The 20850-nt window shown below is 40.4% G+C and overlaps 1 protein-coding gene across 6 annotated transcripts in view; it reads left to right on the plus strand.

Annotated features, from left to right (window-relative positions):
• The window catches only part of LOC100650490 (zinc finger homeobox protein 3), a 403793-nt gene that overhangs the window by 138094 nt on the left and 244849 nt on the right, over positions 1 to 20850 (plus strand). For all 6 annotated transcript variants that reach the window (XM_048410380.1, XM_048410379.1, XM_048410378.1 and 3 more), the window contains one exon: positions 6017 to 6052. The gene's annotated coding sequence lies outside the window, so the exon portion shown is untranslated. The remainder of the gene's footprint in view (positions 1 to 6016; positions 6053 to 20850) is intronic.

The raw sequence follows: 20850 nt of genomic DNA on the forward strand, positions 1-20850 counted from the left end.
CGTATGTGTAAGACTCGAAGAAAATCGAATTCGCGATTTTCTATAACCGAAATGATTCGTAGATTTCATACCTTCTCGATGATCAGATCACGCATTTGTGACTTTTGGAGTTTCGATCGTGGTATTAGTACGTTGCGAGTTGTCCTGTCAAATTTCATGAACATTTCAGTCCGCTATTTCAGAGCTGTCCTTAACGCGAATAGAGCACATTTTCATTTTGAGTCTAATATTTAAAAAAAAGTCGTGTTCGATCTCCATAGTAAAATTTGAACAAGAATACTTAAATATTTCATCCCGATTTATCCTATAACAAGGTACAAGTCCAAAGATTTTTAATAATCGTATAGTTTTCCTACGTACAGCCCGTGAAACATAAAACGCAGGAATCCATATCCAGAGCGAAACCAAATATCAGAGAACTCGGTATGACAAAAGCGGACACGGAGTACGCATAGAGTTCAACCATCCAGCGTTCACGGAATGGACAACAATGTAATAAAAAGACAATTGTAGGCGATAATTAGAGAGAGAGACGGTGAGACACGTGTGGACAGAGAGTTGCAAGTGCTGTCAGATGGGAGATAACACGCGAAAGCGCTAATTACGGTCGTAAAAATGTCTGTGCGAGCATTATGACGGCCCACCGTGAATAATTATCGGCCGGGACAATTATCATTGTTGAATTTTATTGGAAGACATCGGGGATTCCGGGAAGTTGACGGCGAATTTCAACAAAAACCCGACATGGAACGATGATGTGCGTCATGGCGCGAGATCGTTTCCGGCAACCTTTATTAGATGTTCTCGAAACAGGCCTTGCGGTTCCTGCACGGTTTCCTTTCCTGCTTCTAATTCCACCAAACGAGATAAGAAAGACATTTCGTCGGATCGAACGCATCTGTGTTTGCCATGGAACGTTTTTCCAAAAGAGGTGGTGCCAGGTAAACGTTAAGGGCGCCATTATCGACTGTCTAGAAACGTATCTCACATTCCGAACGATAAGCATAATCTCGAAAGAGCTTGTTCTTAAGACGAACGAAAGGGCATGGCCGTCGATGGGTTGATTAGCGGGTTTGTCGTCGAAAGAGACAGAGAATATGCGAAATTATCGAATAATCGACGTCCCGCGGCGAATCGAAATCGACGATGGCGCGGTTTCGTGTTTTTCCATCGTGCGGGGCGCCCCGGTGAACTATTTTTATTCCTCGCGCCATTTGAAAGGTAGCGAAGCAGAACGTTGTACACGCGCGATAAGATAAACGCAGCGTAATTTTTATAACGTGCGTTTATCTGACGGCAAGAAGTTTATGCCCTGTAAATGAATTGACTTCGGAAACACAGAACCATTAGAACGGCCTTTGCTCGGTCGCCGATGAAACTTTATTTCCGTTCCAATGTCAATTTATCAGAGTGCGAACGTGTATTCATCCGATAAAGGGAATGGGGTTCGCACGCTATTTATGTCTCGAGTTTAATTGATTGTTGATAAAATTAGCGCGATTTCAGACATCGATTTCTCTTTCTATAGCACAAAAGCGTGGTTTCATTAGGAAACAGCTTGATATATTGATCGTATCGATATTGAAATTTAATCCTTCTAATCAGATCCAAATATTAGACCACGAAATTAAATGTAATTGACAGTTCTTTGAAACACTGACTAGTATATTTTTTTAGAAATTTCGGTTAACATTTCCAAATTTATTTCATCCCAGAGAAATATTATGACACTCCTTTACGATTGCCATTGCTGGATTTCCCGAAATGACCTAACTATCGACCCAACGTCACATTCTAGAATTCACCCCATCGATCCAACAAACCAAAACACACGCTCACTGAGCTTTACACCTTTCAAAAAGCTTGACTAATCTCGTCAGGTTTGATCACGGCCACTAATTCGCTGACCGATACACGGGTTCGAATAAAAGCGAGGCCATCGCTTACTGACCTCCGTCAAGCGATGCGCTCGGCGAAAGAAAAGAAAGCGGACACCAGAATCTCCAGCAGCCTCGAATTCCTCGAGGCTGATCCTGCCGTCCGACAGGATAGAAACATCTCTCATTCTCTCTGTTGGCATGGATGATTTGTCGTTGGAGCGGCGACAAGCGTTCCCCAAACACAGAGGGACAAGGCCAGCCCCCGGGGGTGGAAGGCAACAAGTGACCACAAGCCAGACACACACGGCCATCAGCCTCGTTCTTGTTCGCTTCCCCACTGGTTCTTGTGGTCGTCGACCAGTCGGTAGTTCGTCGACGACAATCGATATATCGACCATCCGCGTCGAGGCAACGTTACGTCGTCATCGAGGTGCACGTGAATCGCCTGAACGTGCGTTCATGTGCGTGCGCTCGCTCGCGCGCCTTCACGAGGAAGGAACGAGGCGAATCAGTGTCTTACGTGGGTTGCGGTAGGCCACGGACGTCCGTTCATCCGTCTTTCGTGCCCTTCGAGGACCAGCTACCGACATTACGTTATTCTGCCCTGAAAACCGAGTACTTTCTACTAACCGACCCACCTTAAATATAGATGAGCCACTTATTTGTTAAATCGATTAGCTCCAGAAAACAAAAATTGGGAAAATTAATGAAATTATATAATATAGACATGGAGCACGTGTTTTGACACTAATATTCCTGAAATTTTAATCACTTTGGTATGCGAATGATTTGGACATCGAATTTTAACGTCTAGCAAAGATTTCTATTGGGTCATCTGTTTGCTAGAATGATGTACTTACACACGTACACTCTTATATGCTGTGTCTAATTAGGTTTATCGATGGCGTCATTGAGACGTAGGGTAGTTGGAGTTTGGAGATAAAGTCGGTCGTCGATCGATTAGATAGGAAGTTGGAACTGGAACGAATACGTGGTAAGTAGTTGGTTGAGAAGTAATTTAGATGATTGGATTGATTTTAATTGTTGGAAATTTTTCTACTTATTTTACATCGGATTTCTAGGTTCGTGTTCTAACTTGGATTAACCTAAGTAAATTGAATTTGTTCCGGTATTGGCATAGTTTCTTTTAGTTCATACGTAATCGAAAGCAATTCGACAAACTCCAATCGACAAATCATAGATAAACAAATTATCGTCAGAAGCCATCGCAAGAATGATTCACCCTACTAACCCTCGAACCAACCACCTCAGCGTCGAGGAAAACAGTCGAACACCCACGATATAGCCTCCTACTCGTCTCCATCGCTCGACAAACTATTTCCCGCGTAAATTTGCTAACGAATGAAAATAAAGCTTCCAAATTACCCAGGAAATCCATAGAAAGCCCAGTATCTGATGGAATGCTGACGAAAATTCGTTAACGTAGACCAAGAAAGGGATGTGATAGGGTAACCAAAGGAAAACACGAAAACCACTGTTATTTCTTTGAGATTTTATACGGCGGCGTCCCGATATGGCAATGTTTTAGCGTATTGATCCGTTGGGGTTTAGTTGAGCCATGGCAAAAGTGGCGGGGATAGTTGCCACGATAGGGGCGAAGGGCGTCCGGCGGGGAGTAAAAACTGGACGGCGGCACTTACCCGTTCATAATCACCCCCCGAGCCACTCGAGCCACCACCTTCGACGCCGGCGTCGTCGCGGTTCTGTCGTAGCGCGCGGTCTTGTCCGTGTGCCACGCGGCGCTACCACCCTGAGCTATAAAGCGTCCTCTAAATCGGTGTCGTCGCCGGCGTTTAACCTTCCAAGTCCAGCAGAAAACACGGGGAAGCGTTATATCAAGGTTTCGAGGTGTCGTTTTAAGAATCTTCTTAACCTTATTGCGTTGTCATTTTCTACTGTGAAAATTGTACTTCCTCTTGTTGAAAAGTCCCTTTACCTTGAGGAAAGTATTGGAAAAATGTTATTTTTACGTGTGATTTTTCGTATTCTAATAATTTCATATTCCAATTCTAATAATTTTAATAATTTTCATTTTAACTTTGCGATAAAAGATTCTGTCAAACGTTAAAAGTCTTTGTGTTTGTTGAAACGAGAGTTAGAAATGAAAATTCGTGGGCTGCGACAGAGTTACGGGTTAGGAATTGATGATAATTTTGATAATCTCATACTCGTGCTAATGATACTCGTATTTTAGCGGCAGCGAATATGTTCATATAGTATTATTATAATATAATATAACATATAATATAATATTAAGCGTAGAATTAAAAGTTAATACAGACACAACGATTCCAGTCAGATTGGTTTCAGCAATTTTACAAATGTTTAAATTATATCGTATGAAAATTAATATGTATCTATAAGTAGATACTTTTAAATAATGATATGTTTTTTGTCTTGATATTCTATGGATTATAACTATTAACTACAGAATAATTTATGTAACATTTCGAGCGTAATCTAATTACATTAGATGTTCAATGTATAATATCGATGTACGACTGATACGCGAGATTAAAACCGAATAACAAGATTGATTTCAAATTAATCGTAACGCAGTGGTGCAGTTAAGAAGCTGTCCAGACCGAAAGAGTAGGAGAAAAAAGCGTTCGATTTTTCTTGATTCAGGTTTATTGCACACTTGGTTTCGACGCCTACACATCAGGTGGTCGTTCAGCTTCATAGCTTACGAGAGACACGCAGAAAGTTACTTTCGTTCTGTACGATGAAGGTCTCACATAATAGCTTGAAACAGCATATATCGGAGCTTGAAAATATGGGGTAACATATCTAAACCTTTTCTTCAAGTTAGAAATAAAAATTCATACAGACAAGTCAATTTCAATTTGTGTATTCTTGTTCTTACAAATACGTGCAATAAATCTTTAGCAGGAGGGAAAGCCTCTCAGAAGCTAAACTGATCCAATGGATTTTCTGTAAACTTGCTAATTTCATTAATCGAGTACACGATTTTTAACATGCACTTCTCAAGAAATAATGACTTCCTTTTATAAGTTCTAAAGTTAAATAAATTCTATCTAAGTGCGCGATAACGAATCGAAGTTATTCTCGAAGCAAACGGTCTCGTCAAAGGGAAAGTCACGCGGTGCCAACGATAATTATCGGCGAAAGGTTTATTAGTCTGCGAACAGTGGTTCCCGGAAGAGGCAAACGAGCTCGTCTCGCGAAGGCGAATCGATAGAGGTTGGTGTATAACGTGTGTGGCTAAAATAACTATAGCTGTTAGTTAGTCGCCGCCACCCTTCTTACATATGCAAACCCTTAAATAATTACAGCTCATTCGTGCAAATTATTCTGGGGTTTCCGCGCGCCGCGAAGTGAAATATAATAATACGGCATCGCGCGTGCGTGCACGCCACGCGAGTGTCTCTTGGCATATTTAACAATTTTGCTCGGCAGTTGCTCGCTTTTCCGGATAAGCGAGTCCACCTTTTCGAACAAGTGTCAACGTGTATTTAAGACCAGCGAAGCGTTGTAAAATTTCAGAGACGGAAAGAAAAGAAAATATGAAGTGCGCGGCGCCAGTTCTCTCGCCGCTCAAACGATACTAGATACTTTTTGTAGAATAGCTTCGTGAATCTTTTAGTAACGTATTTTACTTCCAGCTATTTTGAGTCTTGTTTTAATCCAATGGTTCAAGACTAATTTATTTTTTAATCAAAATTCCAAGTCCGCGAGCTTCGCAATTTTCATCGAAGCTCCATTTTCCTTATCTCATCGCTTATTCGATGAAAACTATCCAATACGTCCCTAAAGCGAGATTCGCTTAATTCTCTTCTTACAGTTTAATTTAAAACAGTTTAACGCGTTCGTAATAAAGTTGCATAACATCGTGTTGCAAGTTTTAAACATTGAGTAAGGTGTTGGTATTATTAAACTACAATTAATATGCGTCGATTACGTGTGGGAGAAGCAAGATCGCGTCACAACATTCATTAACCAACCAATGCTGCATTAGTAAATACGTATTGCTATAGATTGGATATGGTAATTCCGTAAGCATGATATTTTTATCTTAGTATGAATCTTATGTTACTTCCAACAATTACATTATTATATGATCACTTCATATTTAGTTTGTGCCTCTGTTGCAGAAGGAACCTCTACTTCTCTGCTGGCGAACTTATCTGGTGAGTGGAATCGCTAATATTAAAAAGTTATTAACACGATATATATACCTGAACACTCGATCATTGTCTCTTTTAAAGAAGTAACAAAAATCTAGGAATGTGTTGAAGTTTCCATGGAAATAATACTCCGTATAATTAAATCATAATTAAACTTAATTCGATTGAAACGGCAAATTGGGGTTTGAATCCGAATCTTCCTGTCGATTAACTATTAGCACACGGCCTTCGAGAATCATCAAACAACGTATCAAACAACGAGAAACAAACTAAGCGAAAAAACCTTTTCAGAATTCAGTGACGTATATACCTTTTAATCTTTTCAATCTTTCAAGTTACATATGTATATGCATGTATACAATTATAGATCCCGCATTTCAATGAATAAATAACAATTCTACAAATCATAAAGTGTAATCGGAAGGTCGTGCGAAAGAAAAAAAATAGCGCGACGTATGACAGCGGTTAAGCCTCGCGCACGCGTTGGAATCGCGCCAAGAGGAACGCGGCGATTCCCGATGAGTCCGAAAAAGGGTCAAAGGAATTTCTCGCGTCCCGCGTCGAAGTGGTGGCGCTTATCGCCGAGGAAAATCGGAACAACCCCGAGGTAGGCGCGGCGCGAAGGTAACCGTGTAACACACTCGAGGTGGTCGTTGGTACGCGTGCGATTACTTACTCTCCATCGGCGAATTAACGACGAATCACCGATGGGAAAACCGGTTGCCCGGCCGAACGGCACGCAGGCCTAACGACTTCTCTCCTCGGCCTCAACACGGGCATTCCAACGGCACGAGTTTGCCCCGCGACGCGAATTAATGGAAACACGCCGCGGCATGCGGCGCGCGCTGATAAAGCGGAACGCGCCTTCCTTACCTTCGTATCTCTCTATCCTTTCTCAACGAAAGCACATCGCGCAGCGTTTCGTCTCCGACCATTCCGCGTTTACGCAGATCTTCCTGACTTTTTTTTTTGTTTAATAGTCACGATCGTCGGTTGGCTCGACTGTTTTCTTTCGCTTCGTCCATTCGGAGCATCGTGGACCCGTTTTCCAGCTGGCATCCGCCGGAATCTTAAATTCGCGATGCTTGGCCGTGCGCGTGCCATCGGTAATCTTTCGCCACGCGTGAACAACGCGCGCAATATTTGCTCGTCTTTATCGAGAGGCGACTTCCGCGCGAATTTACCGGAGAACCTTTGGACAAGAGGTTTGCCGTAGATCAGAGAAGGTTTGCGGTGGGCTGTAACTGCCGTGCACGCGTCCTCTTACTGGAACTGTCGTTCCGACGAATGGACGTTTCGATGATCGAAATGCGTACACTCGTAAATAAACCGTGGATTTTGATGCATTTATGGAAAATTTAGTATCGCAAAAATATGCAACACGTATATACAATGCAAAAATAGAGAAAATATTACCTGCCATAACGTTTCATCGATTCAACGATTTCCATTGCTTCAGCTGTGTTAATAAAAATATGAGATTGCATAAAAATTAGCAGCCTACTCATAAGAATCTGTATATGTACGTTCGATTATACGTGTAGACTTAGTCTTGCAATCTTAGTGCGCATTTACTCTTTTTGCGAGGATTTAGGTTGATCAGTTTTCTTTAGGTTACTTTTTTTTCGTGGAAATGGAGTTACAGGGGTTGAAGTATTATTCTTAATGATCTTTTTAGTCAAATGTTGTAGTAGGTCGTGATCGATGATGATGTAGAATTGATGCGGTGTGATGAGCTTGGTAATGTAAAACGAGATAAGTTTTGGAGCTGAAAGGATTTTAGACAGTGAATGATTTCGTTTGCAGGGGTTGGTATATTGGGAGGTGCACGCGTGAAACTAGTTATTCCACTTACCGAAGTACAAATTGGCTCGATAAGTATCGACAAAAATCTGGATATACTTGGCGAGATTCTTGGAATGATGTAAATCGGCTATTTGAAGTTTTGTAATTACTGTCTTCGATGTTATTGCTTAACGAGTACGTATTGTGAAAGTATTTCGATTCGTCGATATAATTTGTACGATTTATTCCCATGATTCGATATCAAACGGTTCTGAAACGGGATCTGACAAATTAGATTCTTAATTTATTTGGTACGCTGTGTAAAGTGTCAGCTACATTTTTCGTAGGAAGTTTCAGCTGTTGCACGAAATTACACACTATGGTGTACGTGCCTCTGATTACCTTGGTTCTAGAATAGAATGCGCTGATATTAATTTTGACGAAGATCGATGAGAGCCTTTATTCGTTTCGTTTGTAGTTAGCGATGTTTTGTAAAATGGTTACGCTGAAGTACAAGCGAGAGAACAAAATGGATAATAGAAAATAAAATAACGAATAGGAAAATATGTATTTAAGTATTGAAGTATTATAGTTACAATTTTTCTGCCTTTGTCTTCTTGAAAGAAGGAGCGATTCTTTTAATAAAGTATATTTGTAATATCGTAATTTGCTTTGTAAATTAAAAGTTAATAATAAATATCAGCTACATATACGATACGAAATATCTGTCGAGAAAAGCATATCTATACAGGCCTGAAACAAGACTTAATATCTCACATACAAGAACAAGACTCATCTGCGCACACAAGACATATTCGTCAAATTAACTTCTAACATCTTGCCACCCAAAAAATCATACATATACAATTTCTATTATTCCGCTCTCAGAACGAAATCATACAACAATTTCTGAACGATTGCTTCTCCAACCTGTTTCCACGGCGAAAAAACAGCCATATGTACATGCATCAAGCTGTCAAACTTAATTTGGAAAATTACGTCTACATCTTAACCTGTCACGATCGATTGATTACGAAGAACCTGTCTCGATAAACTTCATTAGTACAAGTACACTCACCGTGTACTTTTCAAGTTCTTCGACTTGGAATTGAAAAGAAAATAAGAAGAAAAAAAAAAGAGAAAGAAAGAAAGAAAAGAAAAGGAAAACGAGGGAGATGAACACGAAAGAAGGAAAGGGTTATCGCTATCAGCTGGCAAAGGAGACCGATCATTAAACTTTAAGCTGCAATAATTCTTTTCAATTAACCCATAGGAGGTACATGCTTGTTCAAGCAGCGTGCGGCAACGGATAGAAATGTCCTTAACCGTCGGTTTTTACATTCTCTCTCTTTCTTTCGCCTTCTTGCCTCTCGAAGCCGCCGCGATACACGGCAACGCGTCTTAAATGAAGCGATTCCGTATTCACGCATGAGCGCGATCGCAGAAGCTCGCTCGAACGCGAACACGAGGAGAAGAAGAAATATCAAAAGGAAAGAAGCTAGCGCACGAGGGCACGCATCTGTTTCCTTTGCGGTAAATTTCTTCCGCGTGCAGCGGCCGTGCACCGGTCACGATAAATGATTTCGCCAGCGGAAAATGAATATTTCCGCTCGCGGCCGATTCAATTCAACGTCGCCGCCATCTTGCGCGAATTATTCCCACTGGATTAACTGTAATTATCGTCGCGAGTTTTACGGGATTCTTGCCAGCGTTGATTACCTGAAGAATTTCTAAGGGTTGTTGAAATGTAATCCTGTCGAGTATTATGTTCTGGGATGTGTTATAATTTATAACTTGTATCCATTTGCTTTCTACGATAATACTGGACGTACCTGCTTAAGTAGATATGACCTACAGTGGTCAGATACCTGCTTAGTTTTGTTGGAATGTAAATTGATTAAAAGATTACGACGGATTGTTAGATATATGCGTGAGTAGATACCTGAAATGGTCAGACATTTGCTTATTTCTTGCCAGGATGAAAATTAATTAATAGGTTGCGCAAGATGTTGTTGTTTATGATCATCGCGTGATAAGGTTGATTTTTTTAAAGCTAATTTGTTACAATAAAATCGGAATTACTCATCGTCAAACTTTGCGCAACTGTTTCTTCGTTTGAGAAGTTCTTTATCTTCGAATTGTTTAATTTGTAATTATGATTGTATGATGATCACTGTGATTAATTGAAACAGTAATTCCTAATTTCGAGAGATTCGTCAGTCGTATAAATCCGTTTGATTTTGATTTTACGAAGAACGAAACGAATATTTTGTGCTAAATGTTGAATCTTCCATTTGATTTCGTTTCTCTTGAAATAATCATTCAGAAGTAACGACAGTGGATGACGCGATATAAACTAGAAGTATTCAACTGCATTGGCGACTATTTTCACAATTTCTACGATTCACTGAGTTTTCTCGACTTTGACATATTTGTTCTAACAGTCGTAGCTAACAAAATTAATATCCACCTCGGTGCTTTAATATTCCGAATTTATACTCAATATTTATGTGTCACATAAATCTTCATTGAACGCTGTATGAAAAATGATTGTTACGAATAACACCGGGTTTTAGAATGTCACACTGCATAAATACTAAGAAGATAATTGCACGCCGATCTGCTTTGCAAGAATGTTAATCAGAGGCTTATTATTTTCTTTTTTTTTTTTTTATCATAGAATCGCGATTAAAAGCTACAGATTTCTATGCTCGGAATTCTAATAAACCGGCATTAAAGTATAAAAAATGATGGTAATTAAAATGACACCATCGCTTTATCTTTCATCGTGGCCTCGATTGACTTTAAACGACCGTAGTCATTAAACCCATTCGAATGTAAACTGCAGTCGTGCATATTAAAAGTCGTTTTTCATTGTAAAAAGTTTAATAACCTTGAAATCTCCTTAATGCCACCGCCTGCAAAAACCGAGTCTCATAAAACAACTTCAACTTTTCCTCGCGACATTCCTTTCTGTCACCAATGTTTTTGGACGAATTCATTTATCACTCTTCGCACATTTCGCCGGACGTCGCATATTTCTTCTTCGTATGCATACGCTCTTTAATTAGATTTAACCTATAGATACGTGGCTATTTTTGTATTTCGAATTATCCAAAGAAACTCAACGCTTTCGATCGCATTCCACCATAGTCGGGTCTAGTTTTTCCATGCATAAGTGAAATTCATGGCCTACTTGACTGAACTTTGCTCTCTAAGTTCATCCCGCTTTGTCATCATAAATCTCTCCGCAAATAATCGCGAATTATCGCGATTGTCCTAAATCGTACGAACGAGTAACTTCAATGCGTTATAATCTTCTTTAAAGCTTATAACTCGAGAAACGACAAGCGGCCAACGTTGAAATGGCAAGATCGATTTCATAGGGGTCACAGCATCGTTACTGATACGATATTATGGTTCATTTATGCATCGATGAATCGAGCACGAGTCCAGTCCAGTTAATTCATTTCCATTGCACCCTTTTAGTCTCGATTATTATAATGAAAGAATTAAGCTCGAATAAAATATTTTATAATTGAAACGGAGTCAAGGTTGTGACGTACGATGATAATAAAAGTAGTTTTAAGAGGAATTTGAAAATAAAAATTCCTCGCTAAAACACATTCCACGCTCTTTCAACGAAGACCTGCTATGATCTTTAAAGACGAAAGGAAAGATATCAATGTCCGATGGTCGATTGAACCTATTCTATCGTCAAATAATTCCTATGAACGCAGATTTAAATCGAAGTTACTTTGCCTGCAATCGTTTGTTCAAGTATCCTAAATTCGACGGAATACTTAATGTAAAATAGATGCCTAAAATGTTATCGAAAAAAGAATTTACGTCTATATGAATGTTAATTGTAGTTATAAACGTATCATGAACGTTAAGTATGATCAAATAATTCGGGCGACTTGAATCGAAGTAACTTGACTAATCTAAACGAGGGTTAATAAGCGTAATTGAGCCTAATTTATCGTCTTTTTCGAGTTGGTTCATAATCGATATTTCGCTGCAGGCGCATCCAACGACAAGGTCGTGAATTAGCCCGGTTCGTTTTGCCATTCTCCTCCTAACGACTCGAACGGGGCATTCCTATAGCACGAGTTCGTCGCGCAACGCGAATTAATGGAAACAAGCCGCACGAAGCGCGCGGATAAACCGGAACGTCCATTTCACGGGCCTGTTCGTCTCCTCTCGAACGCGCCGCGCGACCTGTTCGAATTAAACGATTTCGTGTTCGCGTGGCGAGAAAAAACCCTCGCCAAAGTACCTGCGTAACGTCCCACCTGTTTTCTCGTTCTTCTTCTAACTCGCCGTGATCTTTTTCTAGTCGTAGTCATAGCCATAAGATGCTGCGTGATCATTGCCAGTCGTAGCTTTCGTACATTTTTTTCCCTCTCCACTCCGATGAACTCGTTTTTCTTTCATGGCGCGCTATGTTCTGGAACGCGGATGATCAAAGAAGTCGATCAAGTCGTATTTCTGTTATTCATTATAGATTGAAGTGTGAAAATATGGTAATTTTTTTATGGAATAATCTACTTCAAATTTTTCTCAACCCTTAAGAGCTATCATCAGAGGAAATCACCTTGATTCCATCGTACGTATTTTACAAAATATTCGAATTCTCAAAAATCTATCATCGAGAAAGTTTACAAAAATGGTCTATAAAATTTCTATGAAAAAAATATTCAAATCCCTGAATAGCTATCATTGCGAATCTATAAAAATTCTATGAAAAATTGATCGTTCCGACCGCTATGATACTTTCTAGCGAGAACGAACCTAGATTAATTCATCGACTGCTCCTCGAATCTGGAAAATGATCTGACTCGTATTTCGCGGTTTACAGGCTAATTAAACCGTTCGTCGAAGATTGGACGAAGCACGAAGAGGTCGCGCAACACGGGACAAGCCTAACGCGAGAGTTAAGATAAAGCTGACTGGCGTTTTCGCGTATCTTCCTCCAACGCGTTCCCAGTTGGTCGTCGCGGGTACTCGATTCGCGGCGGAGAATCTACCGACCGGTGCTGATCGTTAAAAGACGTTATTACGAAGAAAAACAGCTCTCTCTTTCTCTCACCTCGGCCTGGCTGACGCATTTTTCTCGAGTTTCCGCGTTAAAACGCGACACCGACGGTGTAACGCCCGGCACTTTACGTCGCCACGAACAGGCTAACGACTTCTCCCCGCTTGACTTTAATGGACATTCCGCGCCGTGATTTTACTCCGCGATTTGAATTAATGGAAACACGCTGGCATCCCATTTGCACTGATAAAGCAGAACGTCCTCTCGCTGCGATAGTCCCTTTGCCTCGTGCGAGTAACCATTCTCTTCTTCCTTTTCTTCTCTCTCGTTCGTTCGTTCGCCGTTCTTCCATCTTGGTCCTTCGCGATCACGACGATTCCGCCGCGTTTCCATTGCACCGTTGGATTAAGTGATTACACGTCGCCGCTTATTCGAGCACGAGAAAGGCATCGATCACGCGGGACCCTGTGATTTCAGAAACGGGACGTATCGCAAACGATGTCTCGGCGAGACGCGTGTCTCGCTCTACGTATAATCGGTACGTACACGACTCGTACGAAATTAGATGGAGACAAGGTTGATGGCTGTGTAGCGATATTCGGAAGGAACTGGAATTTGTTAAATTTGCTTTCAACACGCTGGTAATCCGATGTCTTTGACTCTGATTTATTAACTTGTCGCGAGCAATGCAAGTTGTGCGTGTTAAGTATGAACGTTGTACAGCGATATCATTTATTTAGTCTAAGTATGTAAGGACTGATATAACCAGACTGACGATGTTTATGTATTTTCGAGGGATCTAAATTAATTTTAACATTTGTTACAGTTAAGGCGATGAGTCCGATTATTTGTTACTCTTGTTGTAACTTTTAACAAATTCGTGTTTGAGAATTCCGATTCGATTCGCAAACAAACATAAGAAATATATTGATATTAATAGAAGCAACGATAAAGTGAAACATCATCAAGTAGTTTCAAGTCTGACACGCGTTAAGACGGTATAGTATCTCGAGAAACAAAAAATTAGAGGGAAGCTGTATCATGGCAAAAATTACGAAGAAATTAGCTACCGTCTCGATTCCCCGAGCGAAAGAAAAGAAGAAAACAATGTACGAAAGTGAAACGTTTGGACTTGCCATTCTAGGTAATTTAGAAACTGTGTAGTTGTAGTACTTATTCCATTATCCCATTATTTCTTACTTAATTCTTCCTCCATTTAAGAAGCAATTGTTCTCATATATTATCCGCGTTATTCCTGGGCAAAGACAACGCTCGCTTGGCTATAACTCTATACAAAAGTTGAAATAATTTCAACTGATAAATTCCACAGACTCGATGTATCGTGTAAATTTTTGGCTGTAAAGAAACGTTTCATTGCCAATAGCAATAACATGACAATTAAAGTAACTCCACTGTCGTGTGCTGCAACTTATAAATTACGAGTCAGTTTCTAGACGCCGAATAGAGACATTTAATTGACCTATTGAATTCTGAAATATCAAACAAGGTAATTTTTATTTTAATTTCGGTAACTTCTCAACGGTATGAATCATATAGACTACGATCTAAGTTTTCAACGGATATTTAAATACCAAATCAGATACAGCGGGATTGATATAAAATAAAGCATCATCTTGTTTTAAAACCTGAATCATGAGATTCGTTTAAATATTAAGTAGATCCAAGATGTTGATATAATACTTAAAAGACTGAGAAACGTGTTTGAGACGATACAAAATGTTCTACAACTCGACACGATTTTCTTAATAGTATTCGTCCTCCCCGTAATGTCGAATTCATTAATCGAGGTTCTATCGAAGCGAGAAAATAAATCACTTTCGATGGAAATTAACGGCAAATAGACAACGCGATAAACATACATAAAATATCTCCGACTGGCACACGATAATTGGCCGAGGACGTGGAAGAAGTGAGAATATAATAATCCTGTGCCAACCAATTATTTCACCGAGTCACTCTTTTAAATAGTTTCTTTAGTACAAAATTCAACACCTGTGGATGATCATTTACAAAATAACGAGCGTGAGACTCGGCAATGGAGAATTGAAAAGCGATGTTTAAAACGAAAAGAGAGAAGTTATACGATAACAATAGGAGGAAAATTCACGAAAATATATACATTTATTATATTACAACATTAAATATAACATTTTCATATTATTTATCAAAAACGTATTCCTTCAAAAACAAAGTCAATTTCTCCAACATAATTTTCCACGACGTTTAAGGAATCCAAAATATATTTATTTTTCGAGCAACCAAATTCAAGTTTCACTCGTTCAAACAATTAATCTAAACCACGATTTCTTCCATAAATCCATCGAAATTTCTCTACGCGGAAATAGACGCGAATATTTTAATCGCGTCTTTCCACGAACTGTATAGCTGCGTCTGTTACAACAAATTTTGTCGAAATTTTCATCTTACCAAACTCCCTTAAAAAAAAAAAAAAAAGAAAAAGAAAAGAAAAATGAAGAAATTCAACTCCTCGTATCGTTCCTCGAATGTTGTTCGTTCCCGCGCAAAAGAACAAAGCTGTCGTCCCCTCGGTCGCTTGCCAACGAGGGACAGCACGGCGAATCATAACAAAAGCGACAACGAGACGGCGCTAAATTACTTTCGACGCAAATTAACAGCGGCTGGATAAGGTAACGAGGCAGAGGAGATGGAACCGAGCCGTGGACGAGGTAATCCCGCGGACGGTATTGTTTCACCGACGGAAGTCACTCTTTTATTACGAGACACTTCCTGCTCCACGCGGGAGCACACGGACGTGCCTGTTTACACCGTGTATACATGCCACGTGAACACAGGTAACTCTCGTCTCTTTCATCCTTCCTTCCTTTCATTCTTCCTTTCTCTTCCTTCGCGTATTCTCTTTCTAACTGTGACCCTTTCGTTCTTCCTTCGTTTTTTCGCTTCTCCTCTGACGAGTGGATTGCAAACTTTTGTCCATTTATGACAAATTTAAGGATACAGAAATTACACAAAGTGGATACAATATAGAAAAATATATAAAATATTCAAAATACGGTGCTCGTTGTAATCTCGATTGTAACAAGCGAAACGAGTTTCTATTTCAGTTCTATTTGTTTAATTGCGTCCACGAAGATATAAATTTGCATAAGGATCTTCAGTGTACCGATAAGTATACATACCTGGTTGGTTCGACGAAAATATTCGATCTCCACGAAAGGAGCAAACCGACAAGAAGCCCTGGCGTTCGTGCAAGCCTGGCCTGGGTGAAACCAGACTGGCAAAAGCGGTCGATTAATTAGCCGCACGCGTGACTATTAATCAGCCTGGTAATTAAGATAGAACAGCCGCGAAAGGATCCTGGGGAACGCATACGCGATACTTAAATTCCACGGAGCTAACTGGAATCTGGCGCTCACGGAGAGAGAGCGATCGTCCTCCTCCGGAGGAACGCGTGGAGTCGGCTCTCGAACCGATTAAAACGAAACGTAACGAAGCCGAAGATAATGTAATAGCGAGAGCTGCCGGTGTAATTGCACATGTGTGTAATAACGCGGTCGTGGTATTTATAATCGATACACGGCACGCAAGGATGAAAATCAAGTGGTATAAAGGAGGAGAGAAGGGCGATACACGCAACCGTGCGCCTCCTGTCCTTTGCCCGGCCTAATTGCGCACCGTGAATTCCGGTAATTATAATAATTGGCCTCGCGTCACGGCCGAATCGACGCTGGGTCCTCGTCGTGTTCGTTCCTCGTTCGACTGGACGACGACCGTCACGAGGAACGAGCGTGACGTTGACTTGGAACAACGTACACGCGGAGGAATCCCAATTTCTGTTCCTCTGAAACTCTGCATCCGGCACCTTCTTTCCATCTCTTTCACACGGAATCCCTTCCCTTTTCTATCTTCTCTTCTGACCGTTCTGATTCTTTCTGCTAAAATACGAGCGGCCAGGAGCAACGTTATCAGCCGGGCAAATTAATGTAACGAAAGGGCAGATTAATGCCGCGGCGTCGAACGAGCGGGAGGAGGCGATCGACCGATGTGTTGGAATTAATTAACTCCGCCGGGCGTACGTATAATTCAGAGGGTACACACGATTGATTAAAACCGATTTCACGACCAATCAATCTATAACCCCTTAGCGGACGTCCCTTAGCGGCGGCCATAAATTTGCACCAGCTATTAAAGGAATCCGGCGTGCGCCTTATCGTTCATTTATAACTGTCCGCGGCCGTCTCATTAACCTCCCTTTTCTCGGAACGCGATCGCGGGACTCGGAGACAAGAGCCAAAGAAATCTCAAAATATCATCGTCGCGGGTGGGACGACGAGAAGGTTGGGGCCGCTGCGACTGGGGGCTGGGCCAGTTTTTACATGGGTGTGCGAATATCGCTATGTATACGCGTGTCTGTGATTATATGCGGCTGATCGTGCGTTTTCGGCGAGTGTGATGTTCGATCACACTCGAGTGTGATGTTATTTACACGTAAATAACGAACATGTGTAAACAATTGTCGGATTACCGTGGCGGAATTAAGTCGTCTTTTGGCACTGGCACATCATCGCGGTAATAACGATAACCGGGCTCTCTGTTGTTCGTGCAGCTACTGGGTTTATAGTTGATGTATGTCGTTGGAGATGAACGAGAGGGAAGCTTGTTCGAGGTAGCCAACACGTATAATGATCGTCACGTGGTTACGTCTGGTTTGATGTGCCGGGGAAATTCGAAGAGGAATACCTGAACGAATTTTATAAGTTTCTGACTTCTAATAACAAATTCAAGCTAATCGTTCGATATGCTATTTTACGAATGACTGTGAAAATCGAGATTTTTGTAAACGTTAGAATAATTCTTTCGCGTAAATGAATTTGTATTTTTAGTAGTATCTAGTAAGAAATGGTATACTTGAAATCTTCGTAATTCGATTTCTTGTCTAATATTTCCTGATACAAATCGTATCCCTTCGAAAAACTGTTCTAATGATTTTCTTGCTACGGATGCAGGGATATCAAGCGTGTGATGATATAGTGATATTAAGCGTGATACTAAATCAGCATGTCATCGGACTTCGGGTACAGGAAACCAGCGATACTAATGAAAGACAGAAAAACGTTTCCAAAACAACTCAATTTACGAAATATGAATAAAATTCCCGACATAATATAAATCTGGAACAATTTTCAGAAAAAGAACCATTAGTAAAAACCTTGTCCAAAAAAATGCTCCAGAACGATGCGAAAACAGTGCTTTTATCCGTATGTCACCGATTAATTATATTTGGAATCAATTATCCAGGACGAATGCGGTGAAAGCATCGGCACGAGCTCGCAACGTTCGAGCTGCTTTTCCGGGGAAGACACATTATAAGTTTTTCCTCGGGGTTAATTTCGCCGGCGATAGCTAAATCCTTTCTTTTTCTTGCTTCTTTTCTCCCCTGCTCTTTCGCTCTTTTATTCTTGCGCCACCCTGTCCCTCTGCAGCCACCGAGCTCCAGCAAGCTCGAACTAAGAGCGGCTAAGAGTTGGTAGGAGCGTCTCTATGGTTAATTAAACGCATAGATCACCCCTCCCCCTCCTCTTGCAATCTCCACCAGCTCCTCCTTAGCTTCACCCTCCACCCCTGACTCCACCCTCGCCCTTGTCCAGTGTCTTCTCTTTTTCCAGCCACCCTGCAAATGCGCGCACACTTCTTCCGCGTTATAAACGTGCATGTGCGCTTTCTTTTACGCCGCCAGTGCTGTATCCTTCTCTAAAAATCTCGGAACGTATACTTTAAAGTACATTAATCCTTTTCTCGTCTTGTAACCTCATAATTAAACTTCACGCATTCACGATATACATTCCACGCATCATAATATCGCAGCAGAGATAAATTGAAAATTCGAGCCTAGCAATATATACTCCCAATATACGTAGAAAAGTCACATTTGATACACATTTTATTCTCGATGAAACTTCAGTATTTCGTGTAGCCTCTAAACTTTAAATTGCATCCAAGTTGTTTAGTAAAATCGTTGGTAAATCAAAACTTTACAAATATCGTCCATGTCATATAAGCTATCAACTCGAATAATCTCTCGGCAGTTATTTAATTTCTTTACTCTTACGTCTTTCGAGGTCGAAACGTATACAAATGTACAAATACAATCGTAATATATAAGGAAGCTTAATATTCATTTCATATCATCTTCTTGAAACCATCTCTAAGAATCTGAATAACCTCCTCGCAATTTTAAAATCGTACTCGAGAAAGTGTAACGAGTCACGAGTTCTTTGCAACCTTCGATCGCCGTAGGAAGCATTTTCCGCGAACGATTTCCCGCTCCATCAACCCTTGCACGACTTTCGAGAAGGAGGTTGCGCGCCTTGAATTTCCTACCACACGTGATGCCAACGAAGAAGACAAAAGGGGGTAGGCCTCCGTAACGCATACCGGTTTCTCAGGAAGGCGTAACCTCTGCTTGAAACTACCGTCCACGCTCATTATCGTTTACGCGAGTAAACCCGTCGCCGATTCCTCGCTTGTTCACCGCGATCGATCGTTTGACCCGTTTGCCGTGAAACCCACGCTCCCAACGCGCCTTGCTCGCGCGCGTTCGCTAATTTCTCACTTGATAACGTTTCAATGTCGATGGACAATGTTTAACTCCTTTATCATTTACATTTACGCCAATCGAGAGAAAAGACGATCGATTCCTTTTTTCAAGCGGTTGTGTCTCTTTGCTGTAAAGTATATAATAATATGTATCTTTGCAATTATAATTTTATACTTTGCGTTCGTGACATAATTTTATCCAATATCGAGGGCAATTCTTCTGACATTGTATTCTTTTCGTAAAGCTTCGTAAAGTACTTCTTGATTAGCATAGAAATATGCAAAGTTTCATCGTGTACGATAAACTTTAAATGCTAAATGATCTAACTAAAACTGCCAATTGTTGCGAATGCGAATAAATGGTTGATGCGTAGGACATTGGTTAAAGAAGAGTGTTCGATGAATCTATTTGAAAAGTGAACGAAAGGTTCCATGCTCTGGTCTGATACCTATAAATTTCATTCGGGCCACGCTATTAACGACGCTGGCGGGTATCGCGTGTACCGAGACGCGATATCAATCCAGGACATCTGTGAAAAAATGGGCCGACCTGTATTGCGATTTTTACTATTATTTTTATTGTTATTCGCAATTCGTCTAACAGCCGCTGCACGCTTCGCGTGGGTTCACGTGGGCAGAGTGGAAGGAAAGATGTGTTAATGGTTCTTCAAATGCACCGAAGGCAGAGGGATGTATATGAGGTGATTATTGATGATCGAGTGGAACGATTCTATTTGCAGCGAATGTTAACTGTGATACGATGTTCTATTAAATAGCATCATATTATTATAGCATTTGTTGTAGGTATAATAAATTTTAATGCGCGTGTGAAACTGTAGCAGCCTTTCTGTCGCCGTTTACTGCAAATGAAAATTAATATTGATTAATGAATCATCGATATGATAATAAACATTTGCTCCTACAAAATTCCTTTTACAAAATTAGAATCTTCCTTGATGAAATAATATATTATATGTTTTATAAGATAATTTCTTCAATAGTTGTGAATATCTATTAATAATTTCTTGTAGTTTATCTTTTATTCGTTGACTTTCTAGACTTTTTTTAATTTCGAAATTACAGGTCTATGCGGCTAATGTATTATATTTAGTCAGATTAAATATAAGTTTAAAATTGCATTTCATTTATCGTTAATTTCGTTTGCACGTCAGCGTTATTCCTGACTCTGTTTTATGCTATAAAGAATTTAATGTTTCCGATAAAACCTTATAAATGGGTCATGGTGTTACCCTCTATTATAATATTTCATTACACAAAAATATCGATCGTCCTGAATTCACGCTTTCCTTCCTTAGTTTAGCGGTGCCAGTTAAAATAACAACCTCTCGATTAAAAGGTTTTACTCAATTCCTCTAACTAT

This window comes from Bombus terrestris, chromosome 11, assembly GCF_910591885.1.
Source record: "Bombus terrestris chromosome 11, iyBomTerr1.2, whole genome shotgun sequence".
NCBI classification, from domain to species: domain Eukaryota; kingdom Metazoa; phylum Arthropoda; class Insecta; order Hymenoptera; family Apidae; genus Bombus; species Bombus terrestris.